This window comes from Telmatherina bonti, assembly GCF_933228915.1.
Source record: "Telmatherina bonti genome assembly, chromosome: 21".
NCBI lineage: Eukaryota > Metazoa > Chordata > Actinopteri > Atheriniformes > Telmatherinidae > Telmatherina > Telmatherina bonti.
The window spans coordinates 1,459,683-1,479,115 of NC_136630.1; the positions used below are offsets into that span (position 1 = coordinate 1,459,683).

General features: G+C 48.0%; 1 protein-coding gene across 1 annotated transcript in view; it reads left to right on the forward strand.

Moving 5' to 3' along the window:
* The window catches only part of LOC306771630 (serine protease HTRA1B-like), a 139,115-nt gene that overhangs the window by 16,417 nt on the left and 103,265 nt on the right, over nucleotides 1–19,433 (forward strand). The gene's annotated exons all lie outside the window — the stretch shown is intronic.

Consider the following 19,433-nt stretch of genomic DNA (forward strand, 5'->3'; position numbering starts at 1 on the left):
TGCAGGTTGTAGAGGTTTCCCTGCTGCATCATACCTGACTCTGACTGCAGAACGTATGCACATGTCTGAGTCTGCTGCATCTGCGGGGAAAGCTGGACAGCGACCGTCAGTATCGCTCCGCCATGCAGTGAAATATTCCTCCAGTGTTTTTCTGTCCATTGTTAGTCAACGGTCTCTGAGATGTCACGGTTCGCAGGTTCGAGTCCCCGTCTGCTTCTCAGTGTTTACTGAGGTCATGAAGTCGTGGAAGGTTGCTGAGTTTGACACCCATCTTGGCTCTGAGTGACCGTGGAGCTTTGAGGTTGTTGCGATGTGGGCGGGGCTTGTGTTTGTTCTGTTTAAACTGTCTGAGCTGTCGTCCATGTGCTGCTCTTCCACTCCATCTGCTCTAGTTTCTTATAAAACTGCAGATTTCAGGTATTTTTTCCTTTTCTCAGATGTTTTGGTGAATATTTCCTGACAGAAGTCTGTTTTTAGTTTGATCCCTGCTGGATGTTTGAGGCGAGGCGCCTTGGTGAAATAATGCCATGACTCATGTGGGATGAATTTGTTTTTTATTTTCTCCCAGCTCTTTTTGTCCAACGATGACTAGACAGACGGGATCAGAGCAAGATGTGTGTTTTCCAGAACATTTCTGCAGAAAAACAGATGATGGATGTGACGGGTTTTTGTTCAGACGCAGTCGGAGCTCAAATGTCCATTTGAGCCTCATTAGAATGATTTCCATCAATGAAAACACTGATCCAGTTTGAAGGAACAACGATTCAGGACCTGGACCTGCTGGGATGGTTGGAACTGGGCCGCTTCAGGACCTGGACCTGCTGGGATGGTTGGAACTGGGCCGCTTCAGGACCTGGACCTGCTGGGATGGTTGGAACTGGGCCGCTTCAGGACCTGGACCTGCTGGGATGGTTGGAACTGGGCCGCTTCAGGACCTGGACCTGCTGGGATGGTTGGAACTGGGCCGCTTCAGGACCTGGACCTGCTGGGATGGATGGAACTGGGCCGCTTCAGGACCTGGACCTGCTGGGATGGTTGGAACTGGGCCGCTTCAGGACCTGGACCTGCTGGGATGGATGGAACTGGGCCGCTTCAGGACCTGGACCTGCTGGGATGGATGGAACTGGGCCGCTTCAGGACCTGGACCTGCTGGGATGGATGGAACTGGGCCGCTTCAGGACCTGGACTTGCTGGGATGGATGGAACCATGAATCGACCAGAACATCCTGAAAGACGCCGTTCGGCTGCCAATTTGTTGCCTGGAGCTCAGTCAGACTCGGGTTCTGCATCAGGACAACGACCCGAAACAGCAGCAAGTCTACCTCTGGACGTCTTCAGATAAACTAAGGAAGGTTCTGGAACCACCTAGTCCAGGTCCAGACCTTGATCCAGCTGCAATGCTGTGCTGGACCAGTTCATGCTGGAAAACCTCCAATGGGCCCACTTAAGACTAGTAATTAGTACTACTTATATTAGTAGTTAGTCATCTTCATCTTCTGCCGCTTATCCGGGGTCGGGTCGCGGGGGCAGCAGCCTAAGCAGGGAAGCCCAGACTTCCCTCTCCCCAGCCACATTTGCCAACTCTGCGGGGGGGATCCCGAGGCGTTCCCAGGCCAGCAGAGAGATATAATCCCTCCAGCGTGTCCTGGGTCTTCCCCGGGGTCTCCTCCCAGAGAGACGTGCCTGGAACGCCTCACCAGGGAGGTCCAGGAGGCATCCTGACCAGATGCCCGAGCCACCTCAACTGGTTCCTCTCGATGTGGAGGAGCAGCGGCTCTACTCTGATCTCCTCCCGGATGACTGAGCTCCTCACCCTATCTCTAAGGGAGAGCCCGGCCACCCTGCGCAGGAAACTCATTTCAGCCGCCTGTATACGAGATCTCGTTCTTTCGGTCACGACCCACAGCTCATGACCATAGGTGAGGGTAGGAACGTAGATCGACTGGTAAATGGAGAGCTTCGCCTTCTGGCTCAGCTCCTTCTTCACCACGACAGACCGGCGCAGAGTCCGCATTACTGCAGACGCCACACCGATCCGTCTGTCCATCTCACGCTCCATCCTTCCCTCACTCGTGAACAAGACCCCGAGATATTTAAACTCCTCCACTTGAGGCAGGACCTGACTCCCGACCCGGAGAGGGCAATCCACCCTATTCCGGCTGAGGACCATGGTCTCAGATTTGGAGGTGCTGATTCTCATCCCAGCTGCTTCACACTCGGCCGCGAATCACTCAAGTGAGAGCTGGAGATCACGACCAGATGAAGCCAACAGGACCACGTCATCTGCAAAAAGCAGAGACCCAATCCTGAGGCCACCAAGTCGGATCCCCTCAACACCTCGGCTGCACCTAGAAATTCTGTCCATATAAGTTATGAACAGAATCGGTGATAAAGGGCAGCCTTGGCGGAGTCCAACCCTCACCGGAAACTAATCCGACTTACTACCGGCAATGTGGACCAAGCTCTGACACCTGTCATACAGGGACCGGTCAGCTCGTACAAGGGGGTCCGGTACCCCATACTCCCGGAGTACCCCCCACAGGAGCCCCCGGGGGACACGGTCGAATGCCTTCTCCAGGTCCATAAAGCACATGTAGACTGGTTGGGCAAACTCCCATGCCCCCCCCAGGACCCCAGAGAGGGTATAGAGCTGGTCCACTGTTCCGCGACCAGGACGAAAACCACACTGCTCCTCCTCAATCCGGGATTCGACTATCCGGCGAACCCTCCTCTCCAGGACCCCTGAATAGACCTTACCAGGGAGGCTGAGGAGTGTGATTCCCCTGTAATTGGAACACACCCTCCGTTCCCCCTTCTTAAAAAGGGGGACCACCACCCCAGTCTGCCAGTCCAGCGGTACTGTCCCCGATGTCCACGCAATGCTGCAGAGGCGTGTCAGCCAGGACAGCCCCACAGCATCCAGAGCCTTAAGGAACTCCGGGCGGATCTCATCCACCCCCGGGGCCTTGCTGCCAAGGAGCTTTTTGACCACCTCAGCGACTTCAGCCCCAGAGATAGGAGAGTCCACCCCTGAGTCCACCAGCTCTGCTTCCTCATCGGAAGACGTGTTGGTAGGATTGAGGAGGTCTTCGAAGTATTCCTTCCACCAACCCACTACGTCCCGAGTTGAGGTCAGCAGCTCCCCATCTCCACTGTACACAGTATTGATGGAGCACTGCTTCCCCCTCCTGAGCCGCCGGATGGTGGACCAGAATCTCCTCGAAGCCGTCTGGAAGTCTTTCTCCATGGCCTCGCCGAACTCCTCCCATGCCCGAGTTTTTGCCTCGGCAACAGCCGAAGCCGCATGCCGCTTAGCCTGTCGGTACCCATCAGCTGCCTCCAGAGTCCCACAGGCCAAGAAGGCCCGATAGGACTCCTTCTTCAGCTTGACGGCATCCCTCACTGCTGGTGTCCACCAACGAGTCCTGGGATTACCGCCACGACAGGCACCAACGACCTTACAGCCACAGCTCCGGCTGGCCGCCTCAACAATAGAGGCACGGAACACAGCCCATTCAGACTCAATGTCCCCCGCCTCACTCGGGACATGGTTGAAGCTCTGCTGAAGGTGGGAGTTGAAGCTCGCTCTGACAGGGGACTCAGCCAGACGTTCCCAGCAGACCCTTACAACACGTTTGGGTCTGCCAGATCTGACCGGCTTCCTCCCCCACCATCTGAGCCAACTCACCACCAGGTGGTGATCAGTTGAAGCTCCGTCCCCCTCTTCACCCGAGTGTCCAAGGCATGTGGCCGCAGGTCCGACGATATGACTACAAAGTCGATCATTGAACTGCGGCCCAGGGAATCCTGATGCCAGGTGTACATATGGACACTCTTATGTTGGAACATGGTGTTCGTTATGGACAATCCATGATGAGCACAGAAGTCCAATAACAAAACACCATTTGGGTTCAGAGGGGGGGGACCATGCCTCCCAATCACTCCCCTCCAGGTCTCACTGTCATTGCCCACATGAGCATTGAAGTCCCCCAGCAGAACAATGGAGTCCCCAGAAGGAGCACCCTCCAGCACTCCCTCCAAGGACCCCAGAAAGGGTGGGTACTCTGAACTGCTGTTCGGTGCATAAGCACAGACAACAGTCAGGACCCGTCCCCCCACCCGGAGGCGGAGGGAAACTACCCTTTCATCCACCGGGGTAAACCCCAACGTGCAGGCACCAAGCTGGGGGCTGATGAGAATGCCCACACCTGCTCGGCGCCTCTCACCATGAGCAACTCCAGAGTGGAAGAAAGTCCAGCCCCTCTCGAGGGTTCTGGTTCCAGAGCCCAAGCCATGCGTCGAGGTGAGTCCAACTATATCTAGTCGGAACCGCTCAACCTCGCGCACAAGCTCAGGCTCCTTCCCCACCAGAGAGGTGACGTTCCACGTCCCTAGAGCCAGCTTCTGCAGCCGGGGATCGGACCGCCAGGGTCCCCGCCCCTTGCTGCCCCCCAGCTCACACTGCACCCGACCCCTACGGCTCCTCCCGCAGATGGTGAGCCCACGGGAGGTAGTAGTTAGTACTACTTATATTAGTAGTTAATGCTGCTTATATTAGTAGTTAGTACTACTTACATTAGTAGTTAGTGCTGTTTACATTAGTAGTTAGTGCTACTTATAGTACTATAGTACTAGTACTACTTACATTAGTAGTTAATGCTGCTTATATTAGTAGTTACCACCAGCTCTGCTTCCTCATCGGAAGACGTGTTGGTAGGATTGAGGAGGTCTTCGAAGTATTCCTTCCACCGACCCACAACGTCCCGAGTTGAGGTCAGCAGCTCCCCACCTCCACTGTACACAGTATTGATGGAGCACTGCTTCCCCCTCCTGAGCCGCCGGATGGTGGACCAGGATCTCCTCAGTTGTCCGGAAGTCTTTCTCTATGGCCTCCCCGAACTCCTCCCATGCCCGAGTTTTTGCCTTGGTGACAGCCGAAGCTGCATGCCGCTTAGCCCGCCGGTACCCATCAGCTGCCTCCAGAGTCCCACAGGCCAAGAAGGCCCAGTAAGACTCCTGACCGGATCCTTCAGCTTGCTGGTGTCCCTCACCGCTGGTGCCCACCAATGAGGTGCTTCTGTTCCCACAGTACATGCTCTGACTAGACGTAGATGTGCACTGAGATGTATCCTGACTTGAGCAGTAGTTCACCAGAAAGCTGCAGAAAGTCTGTTTTTCATTCCAACTCTTGGTTGTTTCTGTCGGAGTGACAAGCATCAAGCTGCTTTTGGAAGGCCTGCAGACCATGTGACCATCAGTTTCTGTTTTGATAAATGTCATGATGTAAACATGTCGGACGCGATCATTCTGCTTAAATCTTCACACCAGATGGAACAGTCGTTCCCATGGAAACAGCTGCCCTGAAATCAAATCAGTTTGATATAGAAGCAACTCGGTTAAAAGTTCCGATGTAAACGTGGCGATGCTGCTGTGGGAGCAGCAGTCAGACATGTGCCTGCATGTTCAGGACATGTCTGGCTACCGGTCGTGTTGCCGTCACGCTCCCTCAGCTCTGCCGTTTGTTCTTGTAGCTGGAAGTTGCAAGATTTCGATCTCATCAGGATTTTAGACTTCTTGTGATAGTGAGTTTGTAAAACTCGTGTTAGCTTTGACAACATGACATGAAGCGACCTGCTGACGTTCATGGAGCATGCAGCTAGGACATCTGAACATTTTTAATCTGCTGATGGAACACGACCCAGGATTCTTGCATCAGCCAGAAGCTGCAGACCAGAGGCAAACAGCTGGAAGCTTCCATGAGAAGCACAATGTGTTTGCTTTGGCAGACATCGCCATCAACTCAAGCTTCCTGCGAGCATGTGCAGACAGGAGGTCCTGGGAGTGTTTCCAGGCCTTCCAGGGAAGTCTTGCTGTGATTTCAATCTGAATCTACCTCCCATCATGTTCTGTGGCAGGACAAACTTCTCTGTCTCAACAGGCCAGGATGTCTATGGATCTGAGACAGGGACGTATGTTTAGTAACTTCTGTCACCTCCTGTTGTGTGTTTTCTCATCAGGAACAGATCAAATCTGCAAAAATGTCTTATAGGAAACATGATAAGGTATAAGGACATCATTCTAAGTGTGTTGCTTCATCTCTCCAAACTCCAAACAGATACATTTGTAAAAATAACATAAGTGTGTGATTGAGAGGAATAAGATGGACAAAACATAAGGAAAGTCTGTATTTGAGGAGCCTCTGGAGGGACGTTCACATGGTGTTGCTGTCCTGTGGACAACATTAGGTGTAGATGTTAGTTTGGTTCCATTAACAACATGTTGGACTGGAGATCTGAAGCCAGTCCTGACTCCCTTTGCTCCAGTTTGTCTTTTTATGCAAACATGTTGGATATTTCCGATGTGAATCTGACGTTCAGACCAAGAGAACAATTAAAAGGGGAGTTTAACCCAGATGTGAGGTTGAAGAGGCTGAATGTTTTTTTCATCTGCAGACAACTGCTTGTTTGCAGGAAGTTTCTTTGGTTTCCATATTGATGAGATCAATTGACTCTCCTATCACTACTATAATCTGACACCAATCAGGAGCAGCCAAACATAACTTATTTAGTGGTGTTTCATCACTTGAGTGAGTGGGAGAATGTTGATGTTGAGCAGCTGTGGCCCCATGAGGGAGCCTTGTGGAACACCACAGGCTGAGATTCAAACCAGTCAACTGCAGTGTCAGGAAGACCTGCCCAGTTTTCCAGCCAATATAATAGGATGTTCAGACGACATGAAGACAGTTGAGCTTTCTAGAATCTGACTAAGTAAGAGGAGGTCTGAAGTGTGGACTGTAGCTTCTCATGAGAGAGTAGTGGCTCGATGAAAGCTGTTTTTAGGGATCAAAAGGACCAAGTGATGAGAAAAGCAGGAAAATAATGATCCTCTATGGCTGGAATAAAGCCAAGAAGATGTTTGGGATGCAGCTGAGGTGGAGGTGCTGCAGTGAGGATAGCAGGTAGATAGTAGCAGGAAGACGAGTGGAAACAAGGAAACTGTGTGTGTGTGTGTGTGTGTTTCAGATGTTAGAGAATGATGTGCAAATGAGAAAAGGTCGCTGCTGATCTGTGTGTTATTTCTACACACTTCTGGTGGCAATTTTATCCATTTATCCAAAAATTTGACATAATTTTACAACAGAATCTGACAGCTGAGATTTACAGTAAACAAGTTGGAGGCAGAAGGAAATGGGATGATTGACAGATGGGTATCATGGTAGTGTCAACACCCGCCCCGCCCCAAGCACGCCTGCCCCAAGCACGCCCCGCCTATGCACACCCCGCCCCAAGCACGCCCCGCCCCAAGCACGCCCCGTCCATGCACGCCCTGCCACATGCACGCCCCGCCACGTGCACGCCCCGCCCCAAGCACACCCCGCCCATGCACGCCCTGCCACATGCACGCCCCACCACCTGCCCGCCTCGCCATGTGCAAGCCTCGCACCATGCACGCCTTGCTACATGTACGCCCCGCACCCCGCCGTCTGCACACCGGACTTGGACAGCACATCTGGAAGATCCTGCAGTATCAGCAGGAACGCGTGACTCCTTCCCACAACCTGAGTTCCTCCAACATGCTGGATAAGCCAGATGTTCTGATGGTGTTTCCTCCTTCATCCTAGAAATATTCCCACCAGGGAGGAAATGGCGTTTCTCCGCTTTGTTTCCACGTCTCCTTCTGGTGACAATGACTGCAGCCATGTGCACAATGACACACACACTGTTTTCATGTCTTTTTGGAATGTGCTACATATTGACACAGTGATCTCAGATTTGATACAGTCGATCACATTATTTATTATTTATTTACCTTTATTTACCCAGGAAGTCCCTTTGAGATCAGAAATCTATTTTACAAAGGAGACATTGCAGCTGCTAAATGAATATATTTACATTTTATCCTCCCAACATGCAGAATACCACCTTGTGTTGACGCCTCATTGCATATTCATTGTGGCAGACATGCTAACTGGATGCAAACTCACTATTTTGAGGCTTTGAGAGATGCAACCCTCAGTGCAGCTGTTAAGAAGTCAGTTTGTACATTTTTTGGGGTGTGCAATGAGTTTACACACATTTTACTCCTTGCAGACGTTCAATAGATCCGGTCCTCTCGCTTACTAAACCAAGCCAGAAGTAGGTCAGAGATGTGTGTTAAGTAACTGGCCTGAAGGCTTGTTATTTAACAGAGGAAATGTGCTGCACATGTGTATGCTGGTGATGGAGGATCAGACTGTGTGCACGCTCAGACAAACATCCGTCCCGCTCACTGAAGTTGATGAAAGTTTGTTCCTTGAAACATGTCTGAGCCGTCACATCAGGGCCTGTTGGTTAGTAGGACAGTTTGCAGCCAAACTCCCCAACTCTGGATCCGAGAGATTTCTCCTCCAACCTTCCTCACCATCCACAAGTCACATTTCTGCCTTTTATTTTGTTGTTGTCACCATTTTAAAGTGTCACTAATGTGGAGGTAAAAACACAATGAAGTGTATTTTATAAAAGTGTATTTTATAAGGCTCCCGCCTCAGGCTGTGGGAGTGTAACTTATTCAGCAGTAGACAATGCGAAGGTTTGCAATCTGGAACTTTCATGGTTAAGATTAACCTAAACATTTCCAGAAGTATCACTTTCCACGTATTATTCCTCCTGGAAGCCTCAGCAGGGCATCTCCAGCTCTGGGCAGAATTCATGCAGTCGGGTCCTCCGCGATGACGACAGACTTTCCTTCACATGATTCATGTTTATTAAGTGTGACGAATTTACAGTTTTTATTAATAAGACGTTAAAACAGATTACCACAACACAACACCATAACTCTACACCACGACACAACACCATAACTCTACACCACGACACAACACCATAACTCTACACCACGACACACAACACCATAACTCTACACCACGACACAACACCATAACTCTACACCACGACACACAACACCATAACTCTACACCACGACACACAACACCATAACTCTACACCACGACACACAACACCATAACTCTACACCACGACACAACACCATAACTCTACACCACGACACACAACACCATAACTCTACACCACGACACAACACCATAACTCTACACCACGACACACAACACCATAACTCTACACCACGACACAACACCATAACTCTACACCACGACACACAACACCATAACTCTACACCACGACACACAACACCATAACTCTACACCACGACACACAACACCATAACTCTACACCACGACACACAACACCATAACTCTACACCACGACACAACACCATAACTCTACACCACAACACAACACCATAACTCTACACCACGACACACAACACCATAACTCTACACCACAACACAACACCATAACTCTACACCACAACACAACACCATAACTCTACACCACAACACAACACCATAACTCTACACCACAACACAACACCATAACTCTACACCACGACACACAACACCATAACTCTACACCACGACACACAACACCATAACTCTACACCACGACACACAACACCATAACTTTACACCACGACACACAACACCATAACTCTACACCACGACACACAACACCATAACTCTACACCACGACACAACACCATAACTCTACACCACGACACACAACACCATAACTCTACACCACGACACAACACCATAACTCTACACCACGACACACAACACCATAACTCTACACCACGACACAACACCATAACTCTACACCACGACACACAACACCATAACTCTACACCACGACACACAACACCATAACTCTACACCACGACACACAACACCATAACTCTACACCACGACACAACACCATAACTCTACACCACGACACAACACCATAACTCTACACCACGACACACAACACCATAACTCTACACCACGACACACAACACCATAACTCTACACCACGACACACAACACCATAACTCTACACCACGACACAACACCATAACTCTACACCACAACACAACACCATAACTCTACACCACAACACAACACCATAACTCTACACCACGACACAACACCATAACTCTACACCACGACACACAACACCATAACTCTACACCACGACACACAACACCATAACTCTACACCACGACACACAACACCATAACTCTACACCACGACACACAACACCATAACTCTACACCACGACACACAACACCATAACTCTACACCACGACACACAACACCATAACTCTACACCACGACACAACACCATAACTCTACACCACAACACAACACCATAACTCTACACCACAACACAACACCATAACTCTACACCACGACACACAACACCATAACTCTACACCACGACACACAACACCATAACTTTACACCACGACACACAACACCATAACTCTACACCACGACACACAACACCATAACTCTACACCACGACACACAACACCATAACTTTACACCACGACACACAACACCATAACTCTACACCACGACACACAACACCATAACTCTACACCACGACACACAACACCATAACTTTACACCACGACACACAACACCATAACTCTACACCACGACACAACACCATAACTCTACACCACGACACACAACACCATAACTCTACACCACGACACACAACACCATAACTTTACACCACGACACACAACACCATAACTCTACACCACGACACAACACCATAACTCTACACCACGACACACAACACCATAACTCTACACCACGACACACAACACCATAACTCTACACCACGACACAACACCATAACTCTACACCACGACACACAACACCATAACTCTACACCACGACACAACACCATAACTCTACACCACGACACACAACACCATAACTCTACACCACGACACAACACCATAACTCTACACTACGACACACAACACCATAACTCTACACCACGACACACAACACCATAACTCTACACCACGACACACAACACCATAACTCTACACCACGACACACAACACCATAACTCTACACCACGACACAACACCATAACTCTACACCACGACACACAACACCATAACTCTACACCACGACACACAACACCATAACTCTACACCACGACACACAACACCATAACTCTACACCACGACACAACACCATAACTCTACACCACGACACACAACACCATAACTCTACACCAAAACACAACACCATAACTCTACACCACGACACAACACCATAACTCTACACCACGACACACAACACCATAACTCTACACCACGACACACAACACCATAACTCTACACCAAAACACAACACCATAACTCTACACCACGACACACAACACCATAACTCTACACCAAAACACAACACCATAACTCTACACCACGACACACAACACCATAACTCTACACCACGACACACAACACCATAACTCTACACCACGACACACAACACCATAACTCTACACCACGACACACAACACCATAACTCTACACCACGACACAACACCATAACTCTACACCACGACACAACACCATAACTCTACACCACGACACACAACACCATAACTCTACACCACGACACACAACACCATAACTCTACACCACGACACACAACACCATAACTCTACACCACGAAAAACAACACCATAACTCTACACCACGACACACAACACCATAACTCTACACCACGACACAACACCATAACTCTACACCACGACACACAACACCATAACTCTACACCACGACACAACACCATAACTCTACACCACGACACACAACACCATAACTCTACACCACGACACACAACACCATAACTCTACACCACGACACACAACACCATAACTCTACACCACGACACAACACCATAACTCTACACCACGACACAACACCATAACTCTACACCACGACACACAACACCATAACTCTACACCACGACACACAACACCATAACTCTACACCACGACACACAACACCATAACTCTACACCACGACACAACACCATAACTCTACACCACAACACAACACCATAACTCTACACCACAACACAACACCATAACTCTACACCACGACACAACACCATAACTCTACACCACGACACACAACACCATAACTCTACACCACGACACAACACCATAACTCTACACCACGACACACAACACCATAACTCTACACCACGACACAACACCATAACTCTACACCACGACACACAACACCATAACTCTACACCACGACACAACACCATAACTCTACACTACGACACACAACACCATAACTCTACACCACGACACACAACACCATAACTCTACACCACGACACACAACACCATAACTCTACACCACGACACAACACCATAACTCTACACCACGACACACAACACCATAACTCTACACCACGACACACAACACCATAACTCTACACCACGACACACAACACCATAACTCTACACCACGACACAACACCATAACTCTACACCACAACACAACACCATAACTCTACACCACAACACAACACCATAACTCTACACCACGACACAACACCATAACTCTACACCACGACACACAACACCATAACTCTACACCACGACACACAACACCATAACTCTACACCACGACACACAACACCATAACTCTACACCACGACACACAACACCATAACTCTACACCACGACACACAACACCATAACTCTACACCACGACACACAACACCATAACTCTACACCACGACACACAACACCATAACTCTACACCACGACACAACACCATAACTCTACACCACAACACAACACCATAACTCTACACCACAACACAACACCATAACTCTACACCACGACACACAACACCATAACTCTACACCACGACACACAACACCATAACTTTACACCACGACACACAACACCATAACTCTACACCACGACACACAACACCATAACTCTACACCACGACACACAACACCATAACTTTACACCACGACACACAACACCATAACTCTACACCACGACACAACACCATAACTCTACACCACGACACACAACACCATAACTCTACACCACGACACACAACACCATAACTCTACACCACGACACAACACCATAACTCTACACCACGACACACAACACCATAACTCTACACCACGACACAACACCATAACTCTACACCACGACACACAACACCATAACTCTACACCACGACACAACACCATAACTCTACACTACGACACACAACACCATAACTCTACACCACGACACACAACACCATAACTCTACACCACGACACACAACACCATAACTCTACACCACGACACAACACCATAACTCTACACCACGACACACAACACCATAACTCTACACCACGACACACAACACCATAACTCTACACCACGACACACAACACCATAACTCTACACCACGACACAACACCATAACTCTACACCACGACACACAACACCATAACTCTACACCACGACACACAACACCATAACTCTACACCAAAACACAACACCATAACTCTACACCACGACACACAACACCATAACTCTACACCAAAACACAACACCATAACTCTACACCACGACACACAACACCATAACTCTACACCACGACACACAACACCATAACTCTACACCACGACACACAACACCATAACTCTACACCACGACACACAACATCATAACTCTACACCACGAAAAACAACACCATAACTCTACACCACGACACAACACCATAACTCTACACCACAACACAACACCATAACTCTACACCACAACACAACACCATAACTCTACACCACGACACACAACACCATAACTCTACACCACGACACACAACACCATAACTCTACACCACGACACACAACACCATAACTCTACACCACGACACACAACACCATAACTCTACACCACGACACACAACACCATAACTCTACACCACGACACACAACACCATAACTCTACACCACAACGCAACACCATAACTCTACACCACAACACAACACCATAACTCTACACCAAAACACAACACCATAACTCTACACCACGACACACAACACCATAACTCTACACCACACCACAACACCATAACTCTACACCACAACACAACACCATAACTCTACACCACAACACAACACCATAACTCTACACCACAACACAACACCATAACTCTACACCAAAACACAACACCATAACGCTACACCACAACACAACACCATAACTCTACACCACGACACACCATAACTCTACACCAAAACACAACACCATAACTCTACACCACAACACAACACAACACCATGACACAACACCATGACACAACACTACACCATGACACAACACTACTCCATGACACAACACCATGACACAACACTACTCCATGACACACCATGACACAACACTACTCCATGACACACCATGACACAACACCATGACACAACACTACGCCATGACACAACACCATGACACAACACTACTCCATGACACAACACCATGACACAACACTACTCCATGACACACCATGACACAACACTACTCCATGACACAACACCATGACACAATACTACACCATGACACAACACTACGCCATGACACAACACTACGCCATGACACAACACTACACCATGACACAACACTACTCCATGACACAACACTACGCCATGACACAACACCATGACACAACACTACTCCATGACACAACACCATGACACAACACTACACCATGACACAAAAGTACGCCATGACACAACACCATGACACAACACTACTCCATGACACAACACCATGACACAACACTACTCCATGACACAACACTACTCCATGACACAACACTACACCATGACACAACACCATGACACAACACTACACCATGACACAACACTACACCATGACACAACACTACTCCATGACACAACACTACACCATGACACAACACTACACCATGACACAACACTACTCCATGACACAACACCATGACACAACACTACACCATGACACAACACTACGCCATGACACAACACTACACCATGACACAACACTACACCATGACACAACACTACACCATGACACAACACCATGACACAACACTACACCATGACACAACACTACACCATGACACAACACTACTCCATGACACAACACCATGACACAACACTACACCATGACACAACACTACACCATGACACAACACTACACCATGACACAACACTACTCCATGACACAACACCATGACACAACACTACACCATGACACAACACTACACCATGACACAACACTACTCCATGACACAACACCATGACACAACACTACACCATGACACAACACTACACCATGACACAACACTACGCCATGACACAACACCATGACACAACACTACTCCATGACACAACACCATGACACAACACAACACCACGACACAACACTACTCCATGACACAACACCATGACACAACACTACACCATGACACAACACTACTCCATGACACAACACCATGACACAACACTACACCATGACACAACACTACGCCATGACACAACACCATGACACAACACTACTCCATGACACAACACTACTCCATGACACAACACTACACCATGACAAAACACTACTCCATGACACAACACTACTCCATGACACAACAACATGACACAACACTCCACCATGACACAACACTACACCATGACACAGGACTACTCCATGACACTACACCATGACACAACACTACACCATGACACAACACTACTCCATGACACAACACCATGACACAACACTACTCCATGACACAACACTACTCCATGACACAACACCATGACACAACACCATGACACAACACTACTCCATGACACAACACCATGACACAACACTACACCATGACACAACACTACTCCATGACACAACACTACTCCATGACACAACACTACTCCATGACACTACACCATGACACAACACTACACCATGACACAACACTACTCCATGACACAACACCATGACACAACACTACACCATGACACAACACTACGCCATGACACAACACTACTCCATGACACAACACTACTCCATGACACAACACCATGACACAACACCATGACACAACACTACACCATGACACAACACTACGCCATGACACAACACTACACCATGACACAACACTACACCATGACACAACACTACTCCATGACACAACACTACACCATGACACAACACTACGCCATGACACAACACTACTCCATGACACAACACCATGACACAACACCATGACACAACACTACTCCATGACACAACACTACTCCATGACACAACACTACTCCATGACACAACACTACACCATGACACAACACCATGACACAACACTACTCCATGACACAACACTACTCCATGACACAACACTACTCCATGACACAACACTACACCATGACACAACACCATGACACAACACTACACCATGACACAACACCATGACACAACACCATGACACAACACTACTCCATGACACAACACTACTCCATGACACAACACTACACCATGACACAACACCATGACACAACACTACTCCATGACACAACACTACACCATGACACAACACTACTCCATGACACAACACCATGACACAACACTACACCATGACACAACACTACACCATGACACAGCACTACTCCATGACACAACACCATGACACAACACTACACCATGACACAACACTACACCATGACACAACACTACTCCATGACACAACACCATGACACAACACTACACCATGACACAACACTACACCATGACACAACACTACTCCATAACACAACACCATGACACAACACTACACCATGACACAGCACTACTCCATGACACAACACCATGACACAACACTACACCATGACACAACACTACACCATGACACAACACTACACCATGACACAACACTACACCATGATACAACACCATGACACAACACTACACCATGACACAACACCATGACACAACACCATGACACAACACTACTCCATGACACAACACTACTCCATGACACAACACCATGACACAACACTACACCATGACACAACACCATGACACAACACTACACCATGACACAACACTACTCCATGACACAACACCATGACACAACACAACACCACGACACAACACTACTCCATGACACAACACCATGACACAACACTACTCCATGACACAACACTACTCCATGACACAACACTACACCATGACACAACACCATGACACAACACTACGCCATGACACAACACCATGACACAACACTACGCCATGACACAACACTACTCCATGACACAACACCATGACACAACACTACTCCATGACAAAACACTACTCCATGACATAACACTACTCCATGACACAACAACATGACACAACACTCCACCATGACACAACACTACACCATGACACAGGACTACTCCATGACACAACACCATGACACAACACCATGACACAGCACTACTCCATGACACAACACTACACCATGACACAACACCATGACACAACACCATGACACAACACTACACCATGACACAACACTACTCCATGACACAACACCATGACACAACACTACACCATGACACAACACCATGACACAACACCATGACACAACACTACACCATGACACAACACTACTCCATGACACAACACCATGACACAACACTACACCATGACACAACACTACGCCATGACACAAAACCATGACACAACACCACTCCATGACACAACACCATGACACAACACCATGACACAACACTACACCATGACACAACACTACACCATGACACAACACTACGCCATGACACAACACTACACCATGACACAACACTACTCCATGACACAACACTACGCCATGACACAACACTACACCATGACACAACACTACTCCATGACACAACACTACACCATGACACAACACCATGACACAACACTACGCCATGACACAACACTACTCATGACACAACACCATGACACAACACTACTCCATGACACAACACCATGACACAACACCATGACACAACACTACTCCATGACACAACACTACTCCATGACACAACACCATGACACAACACTACTCCATGACACAACACTACTCCATGACACAACACCATGACACAACACTACACCATGACACAACACCATGACACAACACTACTCCATGACACAACACTACTCCATGACACAACACTACACCATGACACAACACCATGACACAACACTACTCCATGACACAACACTACTCCATGACACAACACCATGACACAACACTACACCATGACACAACACTACACCATGACACAACACCATGACACAACACTACTCCATGACACAACACTACACCATGACACAACACCATGACACAACACTACACCATGACACAACACCATGACACAACACTACACCATGACACAACACTACACCATGACACAACACCACTCATGACACAACACCATGACACAACACTACTCCATGACACAACACCATGACACAACATTACTCCATGACACAACACTACTCCATGACACAACACCATGACACAACACTACTCCATGACACAACACTACTCCATGACACAACACTACACCATGACACAACACCATGACACAACACTACTCCATGACACAACACTACTCCATGACACAACACTACACCATGACACAACACCATGACACAACACTACTCCATGACACAACACTACTCCATGACACAACACTACACCATGACACAACACCATGACACAACACTACGCCATGACACAACACCATGACACAACACTACTCCATGACACAACACCATGACACAACACTACACCATGACACAAAAGTACGCCATGACACAACACCATGACACAACACTACTCCATGACACAACACCATGACACAACACTACTCCATGACACAACACTACTCCATGACACAACACTACACCATGACACAACACCATGACACAACACTACACCATGACACAACACTACACCATGACACAACACTACTCCATGACACAACACTACACCATGACACAACACTACACCATGACACAACACTACTCCATGACACAACACCATGACACAACACTACACCATGACACAACACTACGCCATGACACAACACTACACCATGACACAACACTACACCATGACACAACACTACACCATGACACAACACCATGACACAACACTACACCATGACACAACACTACACCATGACACAACACTACTCCATGACACAACACCATGACACAACACTACACCATGACACAACACTACACCATGACACAACACTACACCATGACACAACACTACTCCATGACACAACACCATGACACAACACTACACCATGACACAACACTACACCATGACACAACACTACTCCATGACACAACACCATGACACAACACTACACCATGACACAACACTACACCATGACACAACACTACGCCATGACACAACACCATGACACAACACTACTCCATGACACAACACCATGACACAACACAACACCACG